Genomic DNA, 25386 nt, shown 5'->3' with positions numbered 1-25386 from the left:
GGCGACTCGAGCATTTTTGTATATCGCCGATGCTCGCTAAGGTTTTCATTTGTGAAAATCTGGGAAATTCAAGAAAGTGATGGGAACGACACAGCAACAGATAGGGCAGGCGAGGGGCTACATGTTGGGCTGCATCTCAAGTTCCCAGGTCCCACTATTAAGCCACAGTAGCGGCAAGAGTGGGCCCCCCCCCCAACAATTTTTACTTCTGAAAAACCCTTATTAGCAAGGCATACCTTAGCTAAGCACCACACTACCTCCAACAAAGCACAATCACTGCCTGCATGACACTCCGCTGCCACTTCTCCTGGGTTACATGCTGCCCAACCCCCCCGCACGACCCAGTGTCCACAGCACACACCAAAGTGTCCCTGCGCAGCCTTCAGCTGCCCTAATGCCACACGCTGGCCTCATAGCCACACCACCCTCATGTCCATTTATAAGTGCGTCTGCCATGAGGAGAAACCGGAGGCACACACTGCAGAGGGTTGGCAGGGCCAGGCAGCGACCCTCTTTAAAAGGGGCGGGGCGATAGCCCACAATGCTGTACAGAAGCAATGAGAACTCCAATCATGTGCCACCTCCGTCAGGAGCTGCAAACGTGGGCATAGCAATGGGGAATCCATGTGCCACACAGTATTCATTCTGTCAAGGTGTCGCATAGCTCAATCCACACTGCAAGGGGAAAGCCGTCAGCGCTCTGCCCCCTACCCAAGTCAGTCAGTGCCTTTGTGCCAGACAGGTCAAACACCGCAATGGGAACTAAGTTTGCACCAACAGCATAGGTGGGTCCTAGGAAACCCAAGACACGAACCAAAAATTGATTTGAGTGGCCAAAGGCAGGTACAACTCCGTGTGGACCGACAGCATGGGTGGGTCCCAGGAAGCCACCGGCGTTACATAAATAAGTCCTATTGCATTGCCCAGCACAGCTGAGGTAACGTCAGATTAAATGCAGGTGGGCTTCGGCCCACACTGCATGCCCCAGTCTGACTGGGGTTTTTAATACATAGACACAGGCAGGTACAAATCCCTAATGTGAAGTCCGTGTGGACCCAAAGCATGGGTGGCTCCTTGGAATCCACCAGTGGTACATAAACAAATCCCATTGCAGTGCCCAGCACAGCTGAGGTAACGTCAGATTAAATGCAGGTGGGCTTCGGCCCACACTGCATACCCCAGTCTCACCGGGGTTTTTAATATATAGACACTGGCAGGTACAAATCCGTAATGTGAAGTCCCTGTGGACCCACAGCATGGGTGGCTCCCTGGAACCCACCGGCGGTACATAAATGTATCCCATTGCAGTGCCCTGCTCAGCAGAGCTAACGTCAGATACAATACAGGTGAGCTTCGGCCCACAGTGCATGCCCCAGTCAGACTTGTAATATGTACCTTAACAGTAACCGCGTTGGTGGGAATGTGGTCGCGACTGCGGACCTAGTAGCGCGGTTTTATTTAGTTGGTTTTCGGAATGTGGCCAGGATTAAGTGGGCCGTGGCGGGGGGATGGTGGGGGGGCTCTCTTGTTGTGTCGTTAAAGGTGAAATTCTTGGACTGCCACCAGACGGACCAATGCAAAGGTATTTGCCAAGAATGTTTTCATTGTTGGAGGAGGAGGGGGATGTTTTTGAGGCACTACGTGTCCTCTCCACGTGTCCGTGGTTATATGCACCTTAACAGTAACCGCGTTGGTGAGAAATGGCCTCGCCGCCATCATGTCTTTGGGAAGCCTCCGTTTCCACACCCCAGTAACATATCACTAGCAGCAGTATAGGGGGAGCACAGTATTAGTTCCATTTCAGTAGTAGGAGCATTCAAGACAGGCCCCAGTAACATATCACTAGCAGCAGTATAGGGGGAGCACAGTATTAGTTCCATTTCTGTAATAGTAGCAGTCTGGACAGGTCCCAGTAACATATCACTAGCAGCAGTATAGGGGGAGCACAGTATTAGTTCCATTTCAGTAGTAGTAGCAGTCTAGACAGGCCCCAGTAACATATCACTAGCAGCAGTATAGGGGGAGCACAGTATTAGTTCCATTTCAGTAGTAGTAGCAGTCTAGACAGGCCCCAGTAACATATCACTAGCAGCAGTATAGGGGGAGCATGTCCTCTAGGCCTACCCCTACCCCTCAGCATGGTGTATTACGAGTAGAGCAGAAACAGAACGCTGTAATTAAATGTGCCGCTTATTGGCCTGTGGTTGGAGGCTGACTTCGCTTACGGAGCGCACAGCAGAGCCAGGAAACAATTATGCGCAAGCCTGTAGTGAGACCTAGGTGCGTATGACTGAGCTACTGGAATTCACAGCGAAGAACCAGTCAAGTGGCCAAAGGCCAGTGGTAGGCCTTAAGTATTTTGCTTCAATTGTTTAAAATGGTGAGGTGAAAAACCAGACAGACACCGTATGCAGCGTATATATGTATACTGTTTCCCTCTGGCGGGATGACGGCGATCATGTAACGGACACAGCAGAGCCAGGAAACAATTATGCGCAAGCCTGTAGTGAGACCTAGGTGTGTATGACTGAGCTACTGGAATTCACAGCGAAGAACCAGTCAAGTGGCCAAAGGCCAGTGGTAGGCCTTAAGTATTTTGCTTCTATTTTTTTAAATGGTGAGGTGAAAAACCAGACAGACCCGACCGTATATTATGTATACTGTTTCCCTCTGGCGGGATGACGGCAGTCATGTAACGGGCACAGCAGAGCCAGGAAACAATTATGCACAAGCCTGCTGTAACGCTTAGCTGGGTAATAATGAGCGACTACTAGTACCCCCAGCAGACACGCAGTAAACTGAAGACGGTCACAGGCAGCCCAAATATTGTATTTTTTTCCAATTTTTGGGAAAAAGCCCACTGCCTATATAGCCTGTATATGGATTTCCCTGTTGGAGGATGACTGTGGTTATTGAAAGCACAGTGCAGCCAGAAAAAATCATGCACAAGGCTGCAGTAACACCTAGCTGGGTAATAAGTGAGCGACTGCTACCCCCAGCAGACACGCAGTAAACTGAAGACGGTCACAGGCAGCCCAAAGATTTTTTTTCCAATTTTTTTTTAAAAAGCCCACTGCCTATATAGCCAGTATTCCTCTTTCCCTGTACCACGGTCCCTGCCTCACCAGTACTGCCCCTATACTCAGTAAAATGACTGCAGACTGAGGACGCTATGGTCTGCACGCCCGATAAACAAAAAAAAAAAAAAGTGCAACACTGCTAAAAGCAGCCTCAACAGTACTGCACACGGTCAGATGTGGCCCTAAGAAGGACCGTTGGGGTTCTTGAAGACGAATATAACAGCCTAACACTCTCCCTATAGCAGCTACAGCAAGACGGCACTTTCCCTATTGTCTCTCAGCGTGCATCTGTGGCGAGCCGCGGGCGGCCCCAGTTTATATACTGGGGTGGCACCTGATCTCCCCAGCCACTCACTGCAGGGGGGGTGGGATAGGGCTGGAACTTCACAGGAGGAAGGTGTAATGCCTTCCCTGTGTTACTATTGGCCACAAACGGCGCAAAATTTTCTGGGAAGAAAATGAAAGTGACTCGAACACCGCGTGGTGCTCGTCTCGAGTAACGAGCATCTCGAGTACCCTAATACTCGAACGAATATCAAGCTCGGACGAGTACGCTCGCTCATCTCTACTTATCACTTATACAGCGATCTCAGGCACTGGCAACACAGGATGCCAGTTTCTGTTGCACTCTTTCTCTGCCGCGATCTACTTAGATCTCGGCAAGGAAGGGGTAAACAGTGGGGGGCGCATCTCCGATGCCCCCCTGCTGTTGCAGCGGGAGAACGGCTGTGACTGACAGCCGGCTCCCGCTGCGGGATGGCGCGGAATCATATGTGATCTCGCGCTATCCCCAGGATGTAAGTTTACGCCCTGTTGCGGGAAGTACCCCGCTCCCCAGGACGTAAACTTACGCCCTGGAGCGGGAAGGGGTTAAAAAAATTTTGTTCTACAGTATTCCATTATTATGAACTGAATATTATATTCCATGTGTTAGCTGTTACCGCATAGTGTGCACAGCTTTTAGGGATTCTTGTAACCACACTAAAGAATAGCTTTGTGGACTCTGCATCCAACATCCATGTAAGGTATAGAACACAGCAATTATATAGCAATTCCAATTCTACGTATTGTCAGTCCAAGAAACAAAATGCTTTCCAAATTATGAAGATTACGTATTGTCAATTTACTCTTTTTTTCTTTTCCCCCTTTCTTTTGTATACATGACTGTACAAATCTGATTTGCAATTAGCAAAACCTATATAATCCAGCTACCTCCTTTTACCAGATACTTATATTTGGCTTGGCAAACTTTCTATTAACCCCTTCAGTGCCAGGTTTATTATTACCATGTCATGCCTCACAGGGCAGGTTTTTAAATGAGTCAACAATGCAATTTAATCTCAAGTATTTATTAAGGAATGCAAAAATCACATTGCAACATTTTTTTTGTAATGAAAGAAAACATTATAGCAATTTTGGAAAATAAAAACCCCAGAAGATTTCAGATGACGGCTCCGTGCTCTGCACATTTCAGCAGTAGTGCTGTTCATAGAAATCTTCAGGGGTTTAACTGCATGGTCAGTGCAGCAAGCCCCGGAGATTTTCTGGACGTGCCACTAAAGGGGTTAATGTTTTTAGTTTTCAGTCTTGTTTCACTTGTATCCTCAAGTTTTTTATTTATTCAACAGGAAAGTAGACATGTAGGTGGAAGTAACAAATGATGTATTAAAAAGCAAAGACCAAATTGTTATTGTTAAAAACTAACCTCTGAAGGACCACTGTGCATCCTTGCATATTTACTGGGTTAGTTTAAACTGGTTGCCTAAGTGATCGGCTAGGGAAATGTCAGGTGTCGGACTGTCAAAAACCACAAGGTGATTAGAGAAGTATTTTTCGTGCCTTCTGTCTAAACACACTGCATACAATACAGTGAACAATTCCAAAAAAAATTTAGATGTTAGACATTCCCAAAAAAAACAAAAAACACATTTAAGGGAGAATAAATATGGTTCTTAACCCCTTAACGACCAGCCCTTAGTGTTTTTACGTCCTCCCGAAGTGGGCTTTATTCTCTGAGGACGTAAAAATGTGTCCTGCAGAGAATAAAGCCACTCGGGCTCTGGACATGACAGCTCCATGCTGTCGGTGTCCACAGGTAGCCGACAGAATGGAGCTGTCATCCCGGGCTGCACGGACCCCCCCTCCCCCGGCAATGCGATCTGCGCTATCCAATGTATAGCGCCGATCGCAAAAAAGTAAATAAAAGTGCAAAAAATGTTACACATTCAGCTGCCCTGATGGATCGGATCCATCAGGGCAGCGGAAATTACTCACCGAGGTGCGCCGCACTGCTCCCCGCTCTCCTGGTCCTCCGGGCCCCAAAGCCGGCGTTCTGCGCATGCGCGCCCGGCGGCATTACGTCAGCCGCATGTGCAGAAGGCCTGGCGGCCCGGGAATTTTGAAGTCTCCTGCCTCCGGGCTCCTGTAGGTAGCCGGGAGGCAGGAGATGTCAGCGGGGACCGAGGTGAGCGGAAATGGATAACGGCGATCGCGGAAAAGTGAAGAAAAGTGTGAAACAAGAAAAGTTTCACCTCCCCTCATGGATCGGATCCAAGAGGGAAGGTGAAAATACTCACCCCGCTTCCTCCATGTCCTCCGGCCGGTCTCCGGACCCCCCGCTGGCTTCTGCGCATGCGCCGATGTGGCGCGCATGCGCAGAAGGCCGGCGAGCCCGGCAAATTCAAAATCTCCCTGCACCCGGCTGTCACAGATAGCCGAGTGCAGGGAGATATGACTGGGGACCGCTGTATGCGGTTTCCAGTGATATGATCACCGTTATCCATCGGATAACGGTGATCATATAAAGTTAAAAAGTTAAAAAAAGTTTAAAAAGTTAATGTTTCATCCCCCCTTACGGATCGTATCCGTAAAGGGGGATGAAATTACGTACCCAAGGTCCCGGATTTGTTCCCTGGTGGGATGTTGATCGGTGGACTTTACCCCAACTTTAGCGCATGCGCCCGTCAGCACGATGGCGGACGCATGCGCAAAAGTAAAAGATTGCCCAAGAAATTTAAAATCTCCCTGCTGCTGGCTACCAAAGGTAGCCAAGAGCCTGGAGATGTCACAGGGAGCCGCGGTATGCGGTTACTGGTCACGTGATCGCCGTTATCCAATGCATAATGGCGATCACGTAAAAGTTCTTTAAAAAGTGGAAGTTTCATCTCCCCTCACCGATGCGATCGGTGAGGGGAGATGAAACATCTTCTCGGAGACTTCCGCATTTGAATCCAGATGCGATTATCCTCCATGGACCCTTCCGGCTTCTGCGCATGCGCCCGCCGGAAAAATGCCGGACACATTCGCAGGAGTCGGGGAGCCCAGGAAATTTTAAATCTTCTTGCTCCCAGCGACCGGTGGCCTCGCTGAGCGGTCCCCGGTCACGTGATAAAGTAGCGATCTAACATTAGGCCGGTCACACATGACCGGAGAGGAATTACGGGTTCTGCATGCGCTTGATCAGCGGTAATCCACGGATCAATCGCATGCATTGGATTACACAATTCCCCCCAATTAGCAGGTCGGAATTACGCAATCCACTCGCAGAAAACAGAACACAGCATGTTATATTTTACCGCGGATATCCGCGACCTAGAGCCCATTGTGCTCTATGACCGCGGATATACTCGCAGCCCATATGCAAACACATTGTGTACGGGCTGCGGGTACCCGGGTCATCTCTAAGCGACAGCGCGGGAAATATAAACAAAAAACGATGTACTGCGCATGACTGCCTGTGTGAGTAGGCAGTTATGCGCAGTACATTATGTGGCCGTACGCAGGGTCACAGCCGTGCTCTGAGCTCCCGCCTCCTCTGCGCCCCTCTGCACTATTTGCAATGGGGAGAGGCGGGACGGGGGTGGGGCTAATTCTCAAAACTTAGCCCCGCCCCCTTTCATTGCAAATACTGCAGAGGGGCGGAGAGGGGGTGGAGAGGAGGCAGAGAGGGGGGCGGGAGCTCAGTTCCTGCTCCTGGCTCTTCCATCTCCCCTCCCCCAGATGAGGACACCGTATATCGGCTCGGCGTGAACACCGAGCCGATGTACGTTCGTGTGAATCCAGCCTTAATTCCATGGAAATAGGGCTGGGTTATTTTCACTAAAAGAAAAACTCCACCTTAAACTAACAATGATGCTTTCAGTGTATTTAGTACTACTCACCTGCATCCCCTAACATCTGTGGCCTTTCCTTCTTGTAGCGCTTCAGCCTGCTATCCCCTGTCCTATTCTTATTCTTGTACTGGCTCCCTACATTCATAACCAGCCTTACCTTTTTGGTTAGTCTACTTAAAGGGGTTGTCCACTTATATGAGAGGGTAACCAAAATACATTTTCTTCTGGTGGGTGGGGTGTTACTAGTCGGGCTTCTGTTGCTAAGTGAATGTCTGTAGAACCCTTCTGAAGCGGTATGCCAGCTGAACTTGCTGGGGCAAGGTTGTGTTCAGATTTTTCCAATAAGTAATTCACTTTTTCAGCTATTTTGTGATGGCTGATCCTTATGGACAATGAGCAACTGTGAAATTGTGTTTCCTTATGGTAAAATAGCAACAGATAGAATTGTTCTGCTTCAAAGAGACTGTAAGGAAGCTGCCATGAGTAAAACACAAGTTTACGAATGGTTCTCCCATTTGAAATGTCAAGATGTATGGAGAAAACGTCCCGATTTGTGGCAGACAGGCGACCTGCCCATATAGGCATGACACCCTTGCCTCATACTCCATATTCACCTGATCTCGCTCCGTGCAACTTTCTTTTATTTCCTCAGATGTAGGGCTTATTTACACAAGCGTATGTCGGTCGGCGTTTTCACGGCTGGTCGATATACGCTTCCATCTGAGTGGTTCCCTCCCCCTCACCGACTCTCTGCCTCTCTCCTCCCCTCCAGCTCTTTGCAATAGGAGGGGGCGGGACGGAGCTAAGCTCCCGCACCCTCCCTGCAGCCAGCAATGGGAGTGGGCGGAACAGAGCGGAGCCTAGTTCCGCCCTCGTCCCTCTCATTGCAAACGTTGGAGTGGAGGAGAGGGGCAGAGAGCCGGTGAGGGGGAGGTAAGGGGGGAACTGCTCAGATGGAAGCGTATATCGGCCAGCCAAGAAAACGCCGGCCGATATACGACCATTTAAATAAACCCTAAAAGAGACCTCGAAGGAAAACGTCTTGCTGATGTTGAAGAGGTGAAACCAAAAACGGCACAAGTACCTCAATACCGACTAGTTTTAAAAATGCTTTCAGCAGTAGGAAAAAAACATTTGGACAAATGGAGAGTCCTCTGACAGAGACTGAAGTCTCAACATGTACAAGTAGATGATTTTTAATAAATGGATTCCTGTTACTTTTGGGTACCCCCTCCATATACCAACTTTAAAATTAAGTCCAAACTAGTTAAAACAGTAAAAGATAGGGTACTTACCCATCCTCAGCACCCAAAATCCAGCACTGCAGCCTATACAAGTCTATGGGACAGCGCACGCACAGGACTCTGAAAAGAGTCAGGTTTTCGGCCGGCGCACAGACGTTCCCAGAGGACACCGCAGGAGCAGGGGAGTATGAAAAATATAGCACCCAGCTCCTTGTCAACCTTCCCTAACAGCTTTAGAAGTTAGTTTAGGTGCTCTAGGCAGATGACAGGTTCCCTTTAAAGATTATACTACTGTCATCTTGGTGCCAAATGTCACAGGACACATTCTGAGGTGTCATGGAGTTCATGCCTTGACAAATCAGAGCTCTTTGGGCAGCATGAGGGGGGCCTGCACAATATAAAGGCAGGTGGTTTTATTCTTAATGCTGGTTGTTGAAGCCAGCTCTCGCTCCTTTTTATTTATAGCAACTGCAGCTCCACCCAGGATAAACTTAGCTTTAGTTACGAAAGAAAGTATGATCAATAGGGATACACCTGTTTGAGGTGTTACGAAATGTTCATAGTTCAGTGTGAAGATAATAGACCCGGAACAAGGTAAGAGAATTCCTCTAGTAAATTTCTCTTCTATGCAGGTGTTTTAACATGTCTGTACTAGAGATGAGCGAACGTACTCGGATAAGCACTACTCGTCCGAGTAATGTGCTTTATCCGAGTACCTCCCCGCTCGTCCTGAAAGATTCGGGACGCGCTGCGGAGCGGGGAGCTGCAGGGGAGAGCGGGGAGGAACGGAGGGGAGATCTTTCTCTCCTTCTCTCCCGCCCGCTCTGCCCCATTCCCCGCTGCGACTCACCTGTCAGCAGCGGAGCGCCCCGAATCTTTCAGGACGAGCGGCGAGATACTCGGATAAAGCACATTACTCGGACGAGTAGTGCTTATCCGAGTACGTTCGCTCATCTCTAGTCTGTACTGAATATGTACAATATAAGAAAGAGTTAATATGATGAGGAGCGTGTATTGTCAATGCTGAGGCTAATAGCAGTTGTTAGTAGAGGAAATAGAGCATTGACACAGGTGCATTAAATGGATCAGCAATAAAGAGCAGCCTGGAGAATGTAGGGTTAGTACAGAGATAACATTACAGCACTGATACTTTCATGGCACACTTTATGGTGAAGTCATTATAAAACCTCTATAAGTAGTAATCCTGTAAAAGGATGTATTTTCAAGTTTGCTTTCCTTAACCCCTTAAGGATCAGGCACCTTATAGGGATTTGTGGTGATTTAACTGGACTATTTTTTTTTCTTTAGCTATCAAAATTATTTTTGCTGCATTTTTTTCCCATGACATATAGGGCGATTTTTTTAAATATCTTTTTCACTGACTTTTTTCCCGTTTTTTAGTTTTATCGGGAGTAAAAAGCTAAAAAAAAGTTTTTCTTAACATTTATGCTTTTTTGTTTTTAATTAGTATTTTACGCTAAAATAAAGCATAGTAATGGATTCCTCATTTTGTTTTGGACATTATGATATATAATATGTATGGTTTTGGATTACAGGGCGCATACGGTGAAGGTTTTGGTTGGCGGCAGCTTTGGGTCATTTTCTTTCTTATGAATATATTTTTATTTTATTCTGTAATTTTGTTTTACTTAGTTGTGCAATTTTTTTTTACTTTCTATGTCCCCCATGACTTCATATAAGACCTCTGGGGGACATTCACATATTTTTCTTTTTTTTCTTTTTTTATTTCACACTTTTCCTCAGTACCTGAGGCATCCATAGGAGCCCCAGTTACAGGGAAAACATCCCCTGTAGTGACAATAGTCACTGGCAGAGCTAATTAGAGTCTGCTAGGACCCTGTAGCTCTGCTGTGCCAGGGCATCCTCGCGGTCATGTGACTGCCAGCTTACGTAGTGGAAGTTATACTTCCACTTCTTAGTACATAGTGCTCATTGAGTACTCTGTACTCAAGGAAAGGAGAAGGCAGAAGAGGTTAAAACTACTCCTGCCTTCTCCTTCGGGTTTTTAGCTCTGACTAACAGCTGACAACACGACCTGCTTCTGATTGATTGCAGAACGGGGTCTTTAATCCCATGACGTATTTTTTACTATCGGCTGGAATTAAAGCCCAGGACCAAGAACCGTAAATTTACTGTGCTTGGTCCTTAACGGGTTAAGGTGTCTATCAAACTTCAATTTTTTTTCTGCCACAAGACTGCTGTACATACGTACTGTTTATATACTTTTGGTGATAGCACAATAATTTGGGTTTGTAGTGTGGTTCAGTATGATAGTGTTTCCCTGAAAATAAGACTCTGCCTCCCTCCTGTTGCTCTCCAGAGCGCTGACGTGCTGATCTGCGGCATTGATTGGCCAATTCATAAATCCCACCTCCACAACGTGATGGCAGTGATTGGTTCTTTGACCACTGCTCAGCCAATCAATGCAGTGCTCGATGAACCAATCACAGCTATCATCTTAGTTGATTGAGCACTGAAATAATTGGTTCTCGAGTGCTGCTTACCCAATCAGAGCCATTGCTTCTTGAAGGTAGGATTTATGAATCCCGTAACCAGGGAGTGATTTTCTGAGGGTAAACAGAGACTGCAGAACACATGGTGGAGCTGCAGGCAGCAGCAGGAGGACCCGGACTAAGCCTGCTAGGTAAGTATTCCTTTTTTTAAAATGTAATATAGCTAGAACTTATTTTGGGGGTAGGGCTTATATTTTAAGACCCCCATCCCCTGAAAATCCCCCCAAAATCAGGGTAGGACTTATTTTTAGGGTAGGTCTTATTTTGGGGGAAACAGGGTATTTAGTCAGCAGTAATATACCTTATTGCTTAAGGAAGTTCTTCATTACCAAAATGATGAATCCAGTGTAGAGTATTGGTGGCGATGGAGGTGGGAGGAATCCATGTGAAACTTACTGCCCATCAGTCTGAGAGAGATGGTTGAGGTGGTACTTTTGCCCAGGAACAGTTGCTGGTGCAAGCATATAAGACAGTGGGTCTGTTCACAAAAGGAGGTGTCTAGGGCTACCTGGCAGTAGGATTAATGGTTACCCGCTTCTGGTCTGGATGTGGGGCTGGATTCAGTATATAGTAATTTTGGTTATTCCACTAGAGGACTATAAGTGTTTATTTGTAGCTATGACGTAAAGTAATATCTGTGCATTCCAATCTGCCATGGACTCTGGTCCTTGTATCTTATGAATCATAAGAATGTAGTTTACCAACTTTAGTGGCACACCCTGACCTCAGAGATCAAAGATTAAACACCTTTCAGTTTTGTTTTGTCTCTCAGCTGGGGGTAAGTAGCTTTACCTGTCTTCTCCTTTGCACTTGTTTTGATGTATATACTCTATTTTCATTGCATTTTTTTAAGCTTATAGAGGAATCTTTGGTTAAGGGCTAGCAAGATTTGTTGATGCAAAATGCAGTTTGAGAGCATAGCAATGTGTAAGGGTCACTTTACACTGTGTAACGTAGTGTGTTGTGGATACACTCTGTCTATCCTGCTGATGGGGATGACTCAGCAGGATAAACAGCTGACACCGAGGCAAAGACTGAGCAAAAGCGGGTACTCGGTACAGAGAGGGAGAATGGACCTTACTCTGTAGTCAGATGAACTAGATCTCCCTGTCCTGGAGATACCCCTGGTGGTGGAGAGATCCATGTTGCCTTTCCTGACCCTGGCTCCTAGACCACCCTACCTACCTGGTGAGGATGGGAATCCAGAGGCAGATGTACTAAGCCACACAGATTTGCAGGAAAGGAAGCAATACGGAGATCAGAGCCAGTCCTATGTAGGGATGACAGATACGGGAAAACAGAAAGACAAGCAGAACCCAGCGGGAGGACACACAAGGAACTGGGAACACCAAGACACAATATAAATTATTAGGCTAGGTTCACACGGGGTGGATTTTCAGCGGAATTCCCACAGTTTGGCCGCACCGAAAAACTGCGCTAATTCCGCTGGAAAAACGTAGCTTCAAAACCCGTGACATTTCGTCGAGGGTTTTGGAGCGGTTTGACCGCCATCATTTGGCCGAGGGTATTGGAGCGGTTTGGCCGCTGGCATTCCGCTGCGCTTTCTCTCCCCATAGAGAGGAGCGAGTCCGCAGCAGGAAAAAAAATTGACATGCTGCATCTTTTGAATACGCGCAGCAATGCTGGATCCGCCAGGCTTTTCTGCGACGGATTGGCCCTTGAAGGAATTGTTTCAAAAATTAGACATTAGAAATCACAGAGGTAGGAAAAGTCTATATAGTACTAAACAGGCCATTCACATATATAGAATAAAACAATTACATTTTATTAAGGAATATTTAAAAATCTGGGCCAACCCTTAAAACACACATAACACGACAAGACGATTAGGTACTTATACTGGAGTTGTATTTAGATTAACAAACTCCACCACTGATATTGTTACGGCACTCTGCCCCCCGAGCGCCAGATGGGGTGCCCTGATCTTCCCGCACCCCACTGTCCCTGCCTACTTGCCTCGGCCCTGGCTAACCCAAGGCGGACAACTGGACGGCGGTCCCTGCCCTGGCTAGGGACCTGGCGACTGACAAGAAGCAAGCTACCTAATGGGGGGCACAGAGTGCCGACAGGGGAGGCAGATGGATCAGACCAACAAAACTTACAAGGCTGGAGATGGAGCTCACAGGCAAACTGGAAGGATGCTGGATAGCAACTAGTGCTGACTGGGCCAGACTAAACTAGAGGCTAAACGAACTAACAAGAACAACAGAGCTATAGGGAACCAGAAGGAGCTGACCGGCAACTAGGGACTGGCTGAGGATAACCGCAGACAGACTGGCTAGGTGCATGCAGAACCAATAACTGGCAGTGAGCTCAACTCACTGCCAGTCTTTTAACCACACGGCTCCGCCCAGGGGCGGAGAGTGGGAGGAGGCCACTCCACCCCCTGCTGTATAAGAAGAACGGAGGATTGCGGGCGGCACCCTACGGGCGGACACGCCCACGCCGCCGCCCACCGGCCGCCCCAAGCTGCTGGGATGACCTCGACACAGGGCTCCAGGCCGCCGGAGCGACGCGTGCCGACCGCGGGACCCCGTGCCGCGCTGTATGGTAACAGATATATTAGATTAGCCTCACTCGAAATTATGGTACTACCTAAATAAAGGATAGTCCTGTATCTAAAGTATAGGGGCTATAAGGTAGTCTGTTCACAGAGGTTTATAGCATTAAAGAGGTATATTCCCCTACATATCGGAGGTATACAATGATATACGTGCGTACCCTCAGAAGCCGGGGCCAGGAAGGGCTATAACTGTATCACGATAGTAGTGGTTGTGTTTCAGTGTAGCTGTCATCGCTGGCCCATTTGTTGGGTATTTGTGAACAATTCTCAATAGAGGAAACAAAAATGCGATACTAGTCTTTTGAAATCAGGAAGAATACGATCCTGATATACACTACCGTTCAAAAGTTTGGGGTCACATTGAAATGTCCTTATTTTTGAAGGAAAAGCACTGTACTTTTCAATGAAGATAACTTTAAACTAGTCCTAACTTTAAACAAATGCACTCTATACATTGCTAATGTGGTAAATGACTATTCTAGCTGCAAAATCTACAAAGGTGAATAGAGGCCCATTTCCAGCAACTATCACTCCAGTGTTCTAATGGTACAATGTGTTTGCTCATTGGCTCAGAAGGCTAATTGATGATTAGAAAACCCTTGTGCAATCATGTTCACACATCTGAAAACAGTCTAGCTCGTTACAGAAGCTACAAAACTGACCTTCCTGTGAGTAGATTGAGTTTCTGGAGCATCACATTTGTGGGGTCAATTAAACGCTCAAAATGGCCAGAAAAAGAGAACTTTCATCTGAAACTCGACAGTCTATTCTTGTTCTTAGAAATGAAGGCTATTCCATGCGAGAAATTGCTAAGAAATTGAAGATTTCCTACAACGGTGTGTACTACTCCCTTCAGAGGACAGCACAAACAGGCTCTAACCAGAGTAGAAAAAGAAGTGGGAGGCCGCGTTGCACAACTAAGCAAGAAGATAAGCACATTAGAGTCTCTAGTTTGAGAAACAGACGCCTCACAGGTACCCAACTGGCATCTTCATTAAATAGTACCCGCAAAACACCAGTGTCAACATCTACAGTGAAGAGGCGGCTGCAGGATTTTGGGCTTCAGGGCAGAGTGGCAAAGAAAAAGCCATATCTGAGACTGGCCAATAAAAGAAAAAGATTAAGATTTTCAAAAGAACACAGACATTGGACAGAGGAAGACTGGAAAAAAGTGTTGTGGACGGATGAATCCAAGTTTGAGGTGTTTGGATCACAAAGAAGAACGTTTGTGAGACGCAGAACAAATGAAAAGATGCTGGAAGAATGCCTGACGCCATCTGTTAAGCATGGTGGAGGTAATGTGATGGTCTGGGGTTGCTTTGGTGCTGGTAAGGTGGGAGATTTGTACAGGGTAAAAGGGATTCTGAATAAGGAAGGCTATCACTCCATTTTGCAACGCCATGCCATACCCAGTGGACAGCGCTTGATTGGAACCAATTTCATCCTACAACAGGACAATGACCCTAAACACACCTCCAAATTGTGCAAGAACTATTTACAGCAGAAGCAGGCAGCTGGTATTCTATCGGTAATGGAGTGGCCAGCGCAGTCACCAGATCTGAACCCCATTGAGCTGTTGTGGGAGCAGCTTGACCGTATGGTACGCCAGAAGTGCCCATCCAACCAATCCAACTTGTGGGAGATGCTTCTAGAAGCGTGGGGTGCAATTTCACAAGCTTACCTCAACAAATTAACAGCTAGAATGTCAAAGGTGTGCAATGCTGTAATTGCTGCAAAAGGAGGATTCTTTGATGAAGGCAAAGTTTGATGTAAAAACAATGTTATTTCAAATACAAATCATTATTTCTAACCTTGTCAATGTCTTGACTCTATTTTCTATTCATTTCACAACGCATGGTGGTGAATAAGTGTGACTTTTCATGGAAAACACAAAATTGTTTGGGTGACCCCAAACTTTTGAACGGTAGTGTAGGTGTTAATCAAAGCTGAGAGACTTGCTTGAGAGGATATTACAAGCGGGTATATGTTTGTCAAAAAAAAAAAGGAAACTAAGTTTGCTCAACGCGTTTCCCTGCTCATATTGTGAGCAGTTCATCAGGAGTTGATTGCCCGATAGACAAAAAGCTATCGTGTGCAGCTCTCAAAGCGTAGAAAATCACTACATTAATAGTACTTGTCGTATCTTGACTGACAGGAAATAAGTAAAATAGCGGTACTGGTAAGTGCGTGTGAAACGGTCAGGGATCACACTAAGATGGTCAAATATAGTGCCGCTAAATTCTTAACCCTCAATTGGCTATAGATGTGATAGATGATGCCTGCAGTTGCAGACAGTGGACTCAGTCTCTTATATAAGAGAGTGAAAAAGGATGAGACTAGTATGAAAGTGCTCAGAGGAGGGCTAACAGGTATTCAATTAAGAATAAGTCCGATAAAGAAAATGTTAGTAATGCTGCCTGCTCTGCAGCTAGATAGTGGGTCAACTCTACAGCCAGGGGCGTAGCTAGAGGCTCATGGGCCCGGGTGCAAAAGTTTAGCTTGGGGCCCCCTTCCAGACCCGTCCAACCGCCACTCCTTGTATATCACTTTTAGCTACATTACTGTTTTCTTTGTAATGACCCATCAATGGATCATTAGTAATCAGGGGTTTTAGCAGGTTTTTAAAACATCCAGAACACAAGCCTCAAGGCATGCTTTGCTTCCCCAAGAAAGAAAAAAATAATTAATATTATATATATATATATATATATATATATGTATATATATATACACATTCATTGGAGACAGCATAACAACAATAATATACAATAGAGACAACATAAGCTAACTTTTATAACATGTTGGGGCTCATGTCCACGACCAGGTTTTCACCACGTATCATGCGTGCGTTGCGTGCACACACACGTGGTGCACAGTGAACGGAGTCAGTGAAAGCCAATGGACTGCGTGTAGTTACCTGCGTGTAGCAGGTTTTTAAAACATCCAGAACACAAGCCTCAAGGCATGCTTTGCTTCCCCAAGAAAGAAAAAAATAATTCATATTATATATATATATATATATATATATATATATATATATATATACACACACACACATTCATTGGAGACAGCATAACAACAATAATATACAATAGAGACAACATAAGCTAACTTTTATAACATGTTGGGGCTCATGTCCACGACCAGGTTTTCACCACGTATCATGCGTGCGTTGCGTGCACACACACGTGGTGCACAGTGAACGGAGTCAGTGAAAGCCAATGGACTGCGTGTAGTTACGCAAAAGAAATAAATCCCAGCATGCTCTCTTTCTCTGTGTACCACGCAACGTGAGCCCTGTACACTTGTATGATACTATGCCCATATGCAATACATTGTTTCCATACGCATTGTCACTCTAGTGTTGTACGCTTACGGCTGTGGCATTGAGCCCTCAGTCACCAAAACAGCGTCTCAGTTTTAGCATACCTCTAATAGTGAAGTCAGGTGCTGGCTCGCTGATAGTGATTACCGTGCAGTTACCTCCAGTGATCGCTGGTGATCGTCACTTTCAGTTTTCATCTCTAGCCGGCCCAGACCACCATTAGGGCTTTTTCCAGTCACCATTCTGCAGAAAACCCCTCGCTTCCCCCACTCCCCATCACACACAGAACACCCCTCGTTCCCCCCCACTCCCCATCACACACAGAACACCCCTCGTTCCCCCCCACTCCACATCACATAGAACACCCCTCACTTGCCCCCACTCCACATCACATAGAACACCCCTCACTTGCCCCCACTCCACATCACATAGAACACCCCTCACTTCCCCCACTCCCCATCACACACAGAACACCCCTCACTTCCCCCACTCCCCATCACACACAGAACACCCCTCACTTCCCCCACTCCCCATCACACACAGAACACCCCTCACTTCCCCCACTCCCCATCACACACAGAACACCCCTCGTCCCCCCACACCCCATCACACACAGAACACCCCTCACTTCCCCCACTCCCCATCACACACAGAACACCCCTCAATCCCCCCCTCCCACTCCATATCACACAGAACACCCCTCGTTCCCTCCCCCCCCCACTCCCCATCGCACACAAAACACCTCTCACTTCCCCCACTCCCCAGCACACACAGAACACCCCTCACTTCCCCCACTCCCCAGCACACACAGAACACCCCTCACTTCCCCCACTCCCCATCACACACAGAACACCCCTCGTCCCCCCCACTCCATATCACACACAACACCCCTCGTTCCCCCCCCACTCCATATCACACAGAACACCCCTCGTTCCCCCCCCCCCTCTCCCCATCACACACAGAACACCCCTCGCCCCCCCCACTCCATATCACACAGAACACCCCTCGTCCCCCCCCACTCCATATCACACAGAACACCCCTCGTTCCCCCCCCCCCACTCCCCATCACACACAGAACACCCCTCGTTCCCCCCCACTCCCCATCACACACAGAACACCCCTCGTCCCCCCCCCCCACTCCCCATCACACACAGAACAGCCCTCGTTTCCCCCCCCACTCCCCATCACACACAGAACACCCCTCATTCCCCCCCACTCCCCATCACACACAGAACACCCTTCGTTCCCCCCCACTCCCCATCACACACAGAACACCCCTCGTTTCCCCCCCACTCCCCATCACACACAGACCACCCCTCGTCCCCCCCCACTACCCATCACACACAGAACACCCCTCGCCCCCCCCCACTCCCCATCACACACAGAACACCCCTCGTTTCCCCCCCACTCCCCATCACACACAGAACACCTCTCGTCCCCCCCCCCACTCCCCATCACACACAGAACACCCCTCGTTCCCCCCCACTCCCCATCACACACAGAACACCCCTCGTCCCCCTCCACTCCCCATCACACACAGAACACCCCTCGTCCCCCTCCACTCCCCATCACACACAGAACACCCCTCGTCCCCCTCCACTCCCCATCACACACAGAACACCCCTCGTCCCCCTCCACTCCCCATCACACACAGAACACCCCTCGTCCCCCCCCCACTCCCCATCACACACAGAACACCCCTCGTTTCCCCCCCACTCCCCATCACACACAGAACACCCCTCGTTTCCCCCCATTCCCCATCACACACAGAACACCCCTCGTTCCCCCTCACTCCCCATCACACACAGAACACCCCTCGTTCCCCCTCACTCCCCATCACACACAGAACACCCCTCGTTCCCCCTCACTCCCCATCACACACAGAACACCCCTCATTCCCCCTCACTCCCCATCACACACAGAACACCCCTCGTTCCCCCTCACTCCCCATCACACACAGAACACCCCTCACTTCCCCCACTCCCCAGCACACACAGAACACCCCTCACTTCCCCCACTCCCCATCACACACAGAACACCCCTCGTTCCCCCCCCCCCACTCCCCATCACACACAGAACACCCCTCGTTCCCCCCCCACTCCCCATCACACACAGAACACCCCTCGTTCCCCCCCCACTCCCCATCACACACAGAACACCCCTCATCTCCCCCCACTCCCCATCACACACAGAACACCCCTCGTTCCCCCCCCACTCTCCATCACACACAGAACACCCCTCGTCCCCCCCCCCCACTCCCCATCACACACAGAACACCCCTCGTTCCCCCCCACTCCCCATCACACACAGAACACCCCGAGTCCCCCCACTCCCCATCACACACAGAACACCCCTCGTTCCCCCCCACTCCCCATCACACACAGAACACCCCTCACTTCCCCCACTCCCCATCACACACAGAACACCCCTCGTTCCCCCTCACTCCCCATCACATAGAACACCCCTCACTTGCCCCCACTCCCCATCACACAGAACACCCTTTGTTCCCCACCACTCCACATCACATAGAACACCCCTCACTTGCCCCCACTCCCCATCACACAGAACACCCCTTGTCCCCCCCCCCACTCCACATCACACACAGAACACCCCTTACTTCCCCCACTCCCCATTACACACAGAACACCTCTCGTTTCTCCCCCACTCCCCATCACACAGGATCCCCCTTCCCCCCTCTTAATCATACCGAACGCTGCTCGTTTTCCTCCCCCATCACACAGGAGGACGTTTCCTCTCACTGACTGCACTTACTTACTTTCACTATGGTCTCTGCGCGGGCAGGCAGCTTCTCCTGCACATCGGCGCTTCCTCCTGGACCTCTGCTCAGACCCCTCCCCTCTGATGATCTCAGTGCTGGAGAACCAGATGGGGGAGGAGTCTGAGCAGAGGTGCGGGAGGAAGCGCCGATGTGCAGGAGAAGCTGCCTGCCCGCACAGAAACATTAGAGGAAGTAAGTGCAGTCAGTCAGTGTGGTGGAAAGTAAGCCCCCTGGGCCCCCAGGGGCTTAGGGGCCGGGTCGCAATTGCACTCCCAGCGCCCCCTATATGTACGCCAGTGTCTACAGCGAAGGCAGAGTGACCCCTAACTGTTTAACTAGTCTAGAATCAAGGTGCTACCATTTATTATTTTTATTCTTGACCTTCTTTCTCTTGGCTATTTTTAGATGTGATTTTTCACTTAGAAGATTCCCGTGTGCTGGTTATCTGATGCTGTTTTGGATAGGTAACTCAGACATGTCATAAAAGCTTCATTGGTGGAGGTCTGTCTGTCTTCCCTTCAGAATGGACCGATACTAGCCATCAGTGGAGAAGTAGATAAGAGTAATTGCCACAAATAACTGAAATGATCTGGAATTGAAATTTTCAATTCGCTGTTTGGTCATTGTACTTTTTTGGCAAGCATGTTGTGGTATATTGGGAAAGTGTTTTACTATTTCAGTCTTTTACCATTATTTATAGCACCAATATATTCTGCAACATTTTGTAAAAATTCACATGAATCTCTGTCCATAATGCACTAAGGAATCTGGCCTGCCACCTCATTGTATGTGGCCCACAGCCGTGCATTAAACCTTAAAGGGGTTATCCAGGCAGTGCTCGTTGGGACACACCAGGGTCCGATCAGGCTTATCCAATCCCTTTTTATTAGAGGTGGGGTGACTGTATACTGTTTTTTTTTTCACCATCCAGGATAAATAATGCAATATTTTAATAGTTCTGATATTTACAATTTCGGCAATACCGGCTATGTAAATTTTTTTTTGGTTTAGGTTTTGTCCACCAATATCAAGTTTATACAGTTTTTTTATGTTTTGCTATTTTTGTACACGAAAGCTTTTTTATTTTAAAGATTTGCTTTTGTTTTCGCGCATTCCAAGAGCCATAGCATTTTTATTTTTCCACCAACAGAGCTCTATAAGGGCTTGTTTTTTGCAGGATGAACTCTAGTCTTCAATTATCCAATTTTTGGGAACATATAACATTTTGATTGCTTTTTATTCCATTTTATTCTAGAGGCAAGATTAACAAAATCTGCAATTCTGACATTTTTTTAAAATTTTTAACGGTGTTCACTGTGCAGTATGAATAATATGTTCAATTATTTCTGCAGGCCAGTACGCTTATGTAACTACCAAATTTATATAGATTTTGTTTTTGCAACTTTTCACACATTTTTTTTTTAAATAAAGTGTTTTTTCTTTATCGCTGCCTTCAAAGACCCCTAACGACATTGTGTGAGGTTTATGTTTTTTGTGGAATGAGTTGTACTTTTTTAATAGTACCATTTGTTAATCCATGCAACGTTTTGATCACTTGACATTTTGTTTCTATTCTATTCGGGCTACAAAATTGAGCGATGTTCTCGTGATGCGGCAGTGCTACAAATTGCATGTATGTGAAGCCCATGCTTTCCTATGGGTTCTTTCACATTAGCGATGTTTTGTAGCCTGCTACATTGTGAGAATACAAAATCGCAGCATGCACTATAAGGCTGTGATTTGCAATGTTTTGTAGCCCATGTTTCCCTGAGGAGCCTCCTTGTTTATTGTATAGCACGAACTTGTTATTTTTGTCCTATTAACTTTCTTGTGATAAAATTATGCGAGAAAAACATGGGTAGCAGCAACGCGATGCGAGATTTTTTCACAAGAAAAAGCAGCACTGGCACTACAAATCCTGTGCAAAGCGATTTTGTAGCGCCGATATCGCTGTCTCCCGTGTGAAAGAGGCCATAAGGCAAGATAGGTAGAAGTATCTATTTTCGCCATGTTTTTTGGCGTGTACTGTGTGGGTTAAATAATGTACTAACTTTTTTCTATCGGTCTTTACGAATGCAGCCATACCGCATGTGTAATTTTATTTATTTTTGTTACATATTTATTATTTTTTAAATACTGTTTTAACTTTTCATTTTTTGTCCCAAAAGGGAATTGATTAACAGTATCTTTTATCACTCTTCTAATACACTACTATACATCAGTATAGTAGTGAATTAGAAAGCCTATGAGATCATCCAAAGGCTGACCTGCATAGCTGGCATACCTGGAGGCTATAGTCAAGCCTCTGGATGCCACAGCAACCCATCAGGACCCCGCGATCACATTGTGGGGGTCCGATGGGTGACCTCCCTGTGTCAGCCTTTTACATGCTATTTCATCATATTGCATGCTATTAAACTGGTGATTTTAAAGCCCCAAAAAGCCCTTTAAATTCTGCCATTATATCAGAGATCAATAAAATTCCTGCTAATTGCCATCCCCAATCCAGAATTTAAGGTGATCCCTACCAGCTTTGGCTATCAGGGTAAAACCAAATGTGCAATCTACACCCAGTGGTTTTATCACAAAAGTGATCTTTTACATTTTTTTCCATAGGCTTTACGGATACAACATCAGCATTAGACTAGATTCAGATGATCATCTTTTCACATGTCCATAATATGGGTGTTACAGATAATATTACAACCGTTTGCCATCGGTCTTTCATCAGTATATGATCTGTATTTAACTCCATATTTGCTGTTGTTTTCTTTTTTTCAGAGCAAATATAGATCCGTAGTTGCACAACCGAATGTAATACCAATAACTGTAAATACTGGGGCAAAAAATGAACAAAATAGGTCATGCTGCATTTTTAATTTAAAAAGTTTTTATTTGATTTTTATATAACATTGCATAACAATGAGCTGAAGAATAGCCCTTGCAGGGCTGACTTTAGTAAAAACAATCATAAGACCATAAATGTTAAACAAATAAACATGAGACCTATCATATAGGTTTCCACTCATTATTGTATCTGTAAGAAAAATATTCTCATTTGTATATCGGATTTTATTGGTAACTTTATCTGGTGTCTCAGGAGATTTACTCCTATGAGGACAGGAGTCGCGACATATTTGGGAGATCCATGGTTGCCAAGTCTTAAGGAAGCCCTCCATAGAATCATCCCTCATAGCAGACAGCTTTTCACAGATCATCATTTTGGAGATCCTAGCTATAATGGGGTTTAGAATAAGGGATGGTTTCAACCCCTGGGATGCTATGTAGATCCTTGCTGCCATACATATAAACTGGGAGAGTTTGTGCTGTTGACTATTGTACCCGGTCGGTTTGAGCGCCAGCAGGCAAACCGAGGGGGTGAGGAGGGGGGAAGCTTTGCCCAAAACTCTCAAAACCAGACTGGCTGGTTATGCTGCCTTTTTAAAATACAGCTGTAAAAAATAAGGCCATGTGAATAGATACATAGATTTATATTAGCTCCGAATAACAGTCTGCAAAACCAAATACTGTACAGATTAAAAATACGCTCTTTAAAAAGCATCCTTACTAGAGATGAGCGAACGTACTCGTCCGAGCTTGATACTCGTTCGAGTATTAGCGTGTTCGAGATGCTCGTTACTAGAGGCGAGTACCACGCGATGTTCGAGTTACTTTCATCTCTGAGACGTTAGCGCGCTTTTCTGGCCAATAGAAAGACAGGGAAGGCAACACAACTTCCCCCTGCGACGTTCAAGCCCTATACCACCCCCCTGCAGTGAGTGGCTGGCGAGATTAGGTGTCACCCGAGTATATAAATCGGCCCCTCCCGCGGCTCGCTACAGGTGCATTCTGACAGAGATCAGGGACAGTGCTGCTGGTGCCGGAGCTGCTATAGGAAGAGTGTTAGGAGTGATTTTAGGCTTCAAGAACCCCAACGGTCCTTATTAGGGCCACATCTGACTGTGTGCAGTACTGTTGAGGCTGCTTTTAGCAGTGTTGCACTTTTTTTTTTAATTTGTATATTGGCCGTGCAGAGCATTGCGTCCTCAGTCTGCAGTAATTTTACATAGTCCAGGGCCAGTAGTGGTGAGGCAGAGACAGTGAAAGAGATATATTGTGTATATAGGCAGTGGGCTTTTGAAAAAAAATTTGGGAAAAAACATTCTATTTGGGCTGCCTGTGGCCGTCCTGAGTGTACTGCGTCTCTGCTGGGGGTAGTAGTCCTAATTAATACGCAGCCAGCTAAGTGTTACAGCAGGCTTGCGCAAAATTCTTTCCTGGCTGTGCTGTGCATTCCGTAAGCGAAGTCAGCCTCCAACCACAGGCCAATAAGCGGCACATTTAATTACAGCGTTCTGTTTCTGCACTACTGGTAATACACCATGCTGAGGGGTAGGGGTAGGCCTAGAGGATGTGGACGTGGACGCGGGTGGGGACACGGAGGCCCAAGTCAGGGTGTGGGCACAGGCCGAGCTTCTGATCCAGGTGTATCGCAGCTGACTGCTGCGGAATTAGGAGAGAGGCACGTTTCTGGCGTCCCCACATTCATCTCACAATTAATGGGTCCACGCGGTAGACCTTTATTAGAAAATGAGCAGTGTGAGCAGGTCCTGTCGTGGATGGCAGAAAGTGCATCCAGCAATCTATCGACCACCCAGAATTCTGCGCCGTCCACTGCTGCAACTCTGAATCCTCTGGCTGCTGCTCCTCCTTCCTCCCAGCCTCCTCACTCCATTACAATGACACATTCTGAGGAGCAGGCAGACTCCCAGGAACTGTTCTCGGGCCCCTGCCCAGAATGGGCAGCAATGGTTCTGAATCCTCTCCCACTGGAGGAGTTTGTCGTGACCGATGCCCAACCTTTGGAAAGTTCCCGGGGTCCAGGGGATGAGGCTGGGGACTTCGGGCAACTGTCTCAAGAGCTTTCAGTGGGTAAGGAGGACGATGACGATGAGACACAGTTGTCTATCACTCAGGTAGTAGTAATTGGAGTAAGTCCGAGGGAGGAGCGCACAGAGGATTCGGAGGAAGAGCAGCAGGATGATGAGGTGACTGACCCCACCTGGTTTGCTACGCCTACTGAGGACAGGTCTTCAGAGGGGGAGGCAAGTGCAGCAGCAGGGCAGGTTGGAAGAGGCAGTGCGGTGGCCAGGGGTAGAGGCAGGGCCAGACCGAATAATCCACCAACTGTTTCCCAAAGCGCCCCCTCGCGCCATGCCACCCTGCAGAGGCCAAGGTGCTCAAAGGTCTGGCAGTTTTTCACTGAGAGTGCAGACGACCGACGAACAGTGGTGTGCAACCTTTGTCGCGCCAAGATTAGCCGGGGAACCACCACCACCAGCCTCACCACCACCAGCATGCGCAGACATATGATGGCCAAGCACCCCACAAGGTGGGACGAAGGCCATTCACCACCTCCGGTTTGCACCGCTGCCTCTCCCCCTGTGCCCCAACCTGCCACTGAGATCCAACCCCCCTCTCAGGACACAGGCACTACCGTCTCCCGGCCTGCACCCACACACTCACCTCCGCTGTCCTCGGCCCCATCCACCAATGTCTCTCAACACACCGTCCAGCCATCGCTAGCGCAAGTACGCCGCCACGCACCTGCACGCTCAAGCGTTAAACGTGCACATAGCCAAATTTATCAGCCTGAAGATGCTGCTGTATAGGGTTGTGGAAACGGAGGCTTTCAAAGGTATGATGGCGGCGGCGGCCCCGCGCTACT

At 47.5% G+C, this 25386-nt stretch overlaps 1 protein-coding gene across 3 annotated transcripts in view; it reads left to right on the top strand.

The window, feature by feature from the left end:
- The first annotated feature begins 8887 nt into the window (after positions 1 to 8887).
- The window catches only part of HHLA2 (HHLA2 member of B7 family), a 59030-nt gene continuing 42531 nt past the window's right edge, over positions 8888 to 25386 (top strand). The window contains exon 1 of one of the 3 annotated variants that reach the window (XM_066578690.1): positions 8888 to 9030. The gene's annotated coding sequence lies outside the window, so the exon portion shown is untranslated. Of the gene's footprint in view, positions 9031 to 11709; positions 11749 to 20063; positions 20123 to 25386 lie in introns of those variants that run through there. The other 2 variants (XM_066578695.1, XM_066578705.1) reach the window with 2 other exon arrangements.

Source organism: Eleutherodactylus coqui, chromosome 1, assembly GCF_035609145.1.
Source record: "Eleutherodactylus coqui strain aEleCoq1 chromosome 1, aEleCoq1.hap1, whole genome shotgun sequence".
Lineage (NCBI taxonomy): Eukaryota > Metazoa > Chordata > Amphibia > Anura > Eleutherodactylidae > Eleutherodactylus > Eleutherodactylus coqui.
Note: the sequence above shows the minus strand (reverse complement) of the source record. Positions and strands in the feature narration are given on the sequence as shown.